Raw genomic sequence first — 5,787 nt, 5'->3', positions numbered from 1 at the left:
TTTTTGTACATTCCTATTTTATTTTTTCCACCTGTTTTGAGGGATTTCATTACTCTTTAGTGGCATATCGGAGTGTACAGCGCAGTGATGTAGTAGTGACTCCGAACTAGATCCTAAGATGGAGATTTGACCCAGCAAGGCACTTGTACAGCAGACTACATTCTAAAGGCAAATAACTGGCAGCCCTTACCGTGAGCTGTCTTTGCCTCCATCGCAGAACGACTGATTTTCAGGGCTAAGCAATAAATGTTTACAACCTCAGACTGTGCACGCAAGTTTTCTACAGAACGGGAGAAATATTTCCTCACCTCCCAGTTAGGGGAAAACTTGTATTCGTGTTTCTCTTGAACTTGGTGATGACTGCTGTTGGGACAAAACTGTGTAGTGGGACATTAAATCCCAGCAGGCGTAAGTCGTTCCAGCTCTCATCTAAAAAATAATAGTTTTAATAGAATCAGAGAGGCCACGTTTGGCTGGACAGCATGCATGCCATTAGTGTCTGCTCTGTGTAATTAAGTTACTCACCTGTTGGACATTTCTATTGTACAGCTCTAGTGTGTGTGAGTTAATACCTGCTGGTTTCCTTTCCAGCCTTGCCACAAAGAGTGTGTGGGATGGGAAGAATCTTTAAATCAGGATACTCTTCAACTTTCATGACTTTAAAGTCTGTTGAACAAAAAGGCAGTGAAAATAGACTGAAGGATGCATAAGTCTGAGTTTCTTGGTACATCTCTCAAAAATACTGGGTAATTTTAAGGGAGGTTTCAGGCGGCTGCAGGTTGCCATGGCCACTGCTGATGTCATAGTCTTCCTTTCTTCCCAAAATGACCCATCGATACCCCACGAGGGTGATAACTGCTGATGGATCACGGCAGTTCAGACACTAGGAGAGCATCCCTGGCTGCTGAGGCAGGTGAGTCAATGCCCTAACCCTCACTCCAGTGTATGTTTTTTTTTTCCCCTCATGAATGAGAGCTTGCCTGGCCCTGCTGCTTGTGTGAGAACGCTTGCAGAGAAAAGCTGCAGCTTCTGCATGGATGGAGAGAAACTGGGCAGCTTACGGGGTACTTGGGTCAAGCAGGGCTTTATTCTTAGAAATACAGAGTTGCGCACATAGGCCAACGTGACGCGTGGTGACCAGGTTCAGACACAGGAGGGAGGATGAGCTGGGCTTCACAAGCAGTGTGATCTGGGAATTAAAATAATGTCCCAAGAAAGGACAGCTGTTGTACGCAACCGCAGCCTGCAGTGGAGGGCAAGGCAGGATCCTGAAGATGTTTCGGCTGCCTCCTGCCGCAAGGGGACGCTGCTCCCTCAGCTTCATGCCATCCTCGCTCCAAAACCCTGATTTCTTCGCTGCGTCAAAGCTGAACAACCTACCTCAGGAAATTTCTGTCAGAAATCATGGAGTTTCTGCTTTGCATGAAGTGAGGTGTTTGGGCAAGGCAATGTCCCCTAGAAACCTGCTGGGATGGTTCAGCTGTGAGCAGGGAGGGAGTCAGAGCAGGACGGCTGCCTCTGGGTTTTAGACTGTCCCAGCACTGGCACAGTAAAAGAAACCCAGATATAAGAGCTAAGACCATGCTTTTCTAGAAGACCCTGGGAGCTGAGGTCTCTGGTACATAGTTCCCATCAGCACAAAGCTGCTGAAATTTCCCAGGTTTTTTTGTAGACACAGGAAGATGGGATGGCCGAGATGCTGCAAACAAGGTAACGGTCCGTCTCCTGTTGTGGTGTTTGCCATTAGCATGTTGGTTGTTTTCAAGGTACTCTGAGCACATCAGAGTAGTTGAAGGGCTGAAGACCTGCTCTCTGAACTTGTTACAGTGGCTGGATCCATGGGGACCTTCCCACCTACCCTGATGGAAGGCCCAGTTGAATTACTGGGATGAGTGGTCTTGAATTGGTGTCACTGTGGAAGCAGTAGATAATTTTTGTCTTTAAAAACAGTGGCGCGTATAATAGCTCAACTCACATCCCGTCCTTTCTGGGCATGACAAGGCACCATTGTTAGTTGTGCTTTTTTTTGTGTTAGGACTTTAAATATGTCTTCTTTATTTAATTTTTTTTCAGATCTTACATCCAGCTACCATCGAACTATCACCAAAAGAAATATTAAAGCCTAGTGTTTATTTCATTTCCCTGTGTGTTCCTATAAGCTTTAAAGCAATAAACATCAAATAATGTGGAACTGCTGATAAAACTGCACGTATGTGCAATATAGTATGGAAGCATTAGGGTTTGCAGTCGGTACAGAGCCTCTGAGCCAACCTGGAGGATCCTTTCCCTCAGTAACGTTATATTCAAGTACGGATTCTTTCCACATCCCTAAGGATAATGAGGTGATACCAAGCAAAGCAACACTGCTAGAAGTGTTTGGGTGGTGCTGGTACTTTGCAGCCTCTTGGATGAGGTTTTGGTTCTGTGGAAAAAAAAATGCTTTAAAGGACAGGGAGGAAAATGACCTTGTCTGGTTGTTCGGATGTAATTGTAGCACACTTGACCTGATTTCTCTGTTGTGGAAGAGTCCTTCAGTGAGCAATCAGGCATCTTGAGGTAAAGCCCCACCTTTTTTTAGAGTGCACTTGCTGTTTTGGTTCAAGCTAAAGCAGAAATTATCTCCCTCGAGTCAACACAAGATGCTTTCTGTGTGCTGCAGGCAGTTCAGGCAGCTTGTCATTGTAGAAAGTTTGGCTTCAAAAGACTCCTCATCAGCACATTAGAGCATCCTTAAAGCATGTAACCATGATGAAATCCTGTGCCTCTGCTATCTGCTGAAGCATCCGAAAGCTGGTTAGCCATCCAGTTTCAGGCACAACTCGTGTGTCACTCAAATTTCTCCTGTCAGCACGTTCCTGCCATGTCCAGGCACTTTGTGTGGTGATGCGTGGCGCTGCTGGTGGGACAGAAGCTGTGAAGCACGAGGCTGCAATCCTGGGACCACGGGGATGGCCTGCAGGGACCAGTGCTGCAGCTGCAGGGGTGTGTGGCTGGAGCAGGAGTGCGATCACACGGGAAGGAGAGGAAGCAGAAGGCCCTGGCACTCTTGGGCTGCAGCGTGTGTCCTTCCCTGGCTCATCCTGAGTGGACACAGGAGGCTCAGAGCTGCCTGCTCTGCTGCTGTGGTTGCTCCTCCAACGAGGTGTCCAATGAGGCCAAGTCACGGGAGAGCCACTCTTTAAGTGTTTAAAGCCCTTCTCGTTTTGACTAACACAGGGTTGAGGAGCTTTCATGTGGTGGCGATGGCTGCCGGGCGAGAAGGGGCACCGAGCTCCAGCAAAGCAGGAACCAGCTGCTGTGGCCTGAAAGCTGTCCGGCCACCTCAGCTAGAGCCCGAAGAGGAGAGAGACATGCTAACAAGCATTAGCACTGCTCCACGGCCCAAAAATCTGTCGAGGCCTGTAGGTCTCTTCCCGAGAGGCAGAGAGAATGACCTGCTCTGCTCAGCTGGCATCACACACTGCGAGCAGCAGGGATCGGCTGTCCTGTGGGCTCCTGGTGTATGAGCATCTGATTGCCACCTCCAAAAGAAGATCTTGATCAAAATGGCACTCAAACCAAGCTTTGCTTCTTTCTGAAAGAAAACTTTGGTAGCCCTGCTCCTTACTGATCCAACGCATCGTGCCTACGTGCCAGGACAAAGTCCAAACACACGTTGGGGCAATCAGGTAGGGTGCCAGGAGGGAACCTTGCCAGCTGGCTACCTGTGGCCTCTTTCAGGGCTCAACGGTGTGAAAGCAGGCAGCTCCAAAACATCCTGCTCTGCCCATTGGAACAACTCCAGCCTGGGGAGCTGATGGACCTGTCCTTCGTGGCTCAGGTCCTGCCATCAAACCAATGGCCACGAGGTTTCAGGGCCCAACGAGGCCGGGAGCGCAGGGACAGTGGCATCGTGGTTATTTCTTCCTTGGCTATGGCAGGGCCCGGGGATCCCTTGTCTCTAAGCAAAAACCCCCAGGGTTTTGTCTGCATCGGAAGAAACTGGTGATGGGAGCAGCTTCAGCAAACATCTGATGGCAAAGTGGGGTTGGGAAATCTTTGGGTTGGAAACCTGCTTGGGATTCTCGTAAATAGAAAGGAAAGACAGGAATCCTTTATATTCTTTATCCTGTCCTCTCTCTGCTCTCTTTAGATGAGAGGTAAATCATGGTAAGTGCATCTCCTAAGGGGGCCTAATCCCACAGATCCTTGGTCTTGCTTAGATGTTGAGGCACTACTAATATAAAGGGTATATTTATTTCTCTGGACAAAGCATCCTCTCTTCACCCTTTTGAAGTCCAAAATGAAGAGATGATGTGTTTGCCCTGAATAGGCATGGGCATATGTAAGAGGTGCAATTACCCTGCCTCGTTTAGGGCAAGCTGTAGAGATTTTCTACAAGCGTTTCTGTCAGATTGCTGTCTGAAGGCAAAGGGCAGAGTGCCGGGCCTTGTAAACACATCTGGGTTTCTGCTCGGATGCCGGCCAGAGCTCTGAAGTCGCTTTGTTGGGGACTGCCTCTGACCCGTGCGAGCTGTATCTCTGTATCTCTGTAACACAAGGGGAGATAAAGGTGTATTTGCTGTTAGATCTTGCCTCTGTTAATGAGTAAGGAAATGTAAACGAGGTTGTTTGGGTATTGTGGGTGACATTCACCTTTCTAACCAGCCCCCTCTGGCAGTGGTAGATGTGTACCCAAAATTAACTATACAATCGCAGAGGCCACAAAGAACGGCTCCATCCGTTCCCAAATATTAGTTTTTGGGTGACTGTGCTGGCAGTTTAAACGTCAGGGCCACCGAGGAGAAACAGCCAGCAGTGCTTGTTCTGGGCTGAGCTGGGAAGATCCCTGCGGTTTTTCCTGTACCCTCCCCACGAGGAAAAACTTCATCAACCCGGGGAGCGACCTGCTGAAAGCCCCCTTCCCGAGGCACTTTGGGGTCTCTGTGCGAGCCACTCGCACAGCACTGGTTGAGAAGAGCCCTGCGAGCCCGATGCTGTGGTGGTCTTTGCACACCAGGTGGGGTGTTGCTGGCACTACCACGCTGCAGGATGTGCCAGCGGCGTTTTGGCAGGCTGGCGTGCAGTTTTAACGTGCCGTGGGGCTGGTTTGCAGGGAGCGCCCCACGTCCTCAGAGCAAACAGGTCTGGGCTTCCCCTGGTCAAACTGGCCGAAGCAAGAGTTTTTCCTTGGCTTGGTGCTTGCAGGGAGGAGCTCTTCAGCTGTCTTGTTGTACAGATCCCTTCCTGGAGCCCTTCTGCTTGTGGCTGGCTTCTGGAGAACCCCCAGCATGAGATCCATACCTAAAATTCTGTCAGAGGGGAAGGTGTGAGCAGAGAAACCCCAGGGCTGTGGGCTGCTGGGGACCTGCACCTTCCTGATGGCCCTGATGCTGCTCCTGGCACGGCTCCTGGTGCTGACTGCACCCAGGGCTCTTCTCCCCCGGATAAAATGCAGGGCCACGAGCAGGATTCTGACCAGATGAGAGGAAATCCTTGTAAATGCAAAACCTGGGCAACATTAAGGCCAGACCTGGCTGTTGAACTGTGTCCGACTGTAGCCCTGGCACGCTGACATCTGCTCTCAGAATCCCCACGCTGGCGCGGGACCGTAGCCTCTTGCAACAACAGACCCTGATCTTTGGAAGAGGGCCCTAATCCTCCTGGTTTATCTCCCCCAACCTGGTTATCAGCACTAGTCAATGAGTAAGTTACTTTTACTAAGAGCTAGGGCAGAAACTCTCTGAAACCCTTGCCCAGGCTGTCCAGCCCCACGGTGCTGGCGTGGGGCAGTGTTTCCTAAGCCCG

The sequence above is a fragment of the Anser brachyrhynchus genome, assembly GCF_964034855.1.
Source record: "Anser brachyrhynchus genome assembly, chromosome: 9".
NCBI classification, from domain to species: domain Eukaryota; kingdom Metazoa; phylum Chordata; class Aves; order Anseriformes; family Anatidae; genus Anser; species Anser brachyrhynchus.
This window is presented reverse-complemented; position numbering follows the sequence as displayed.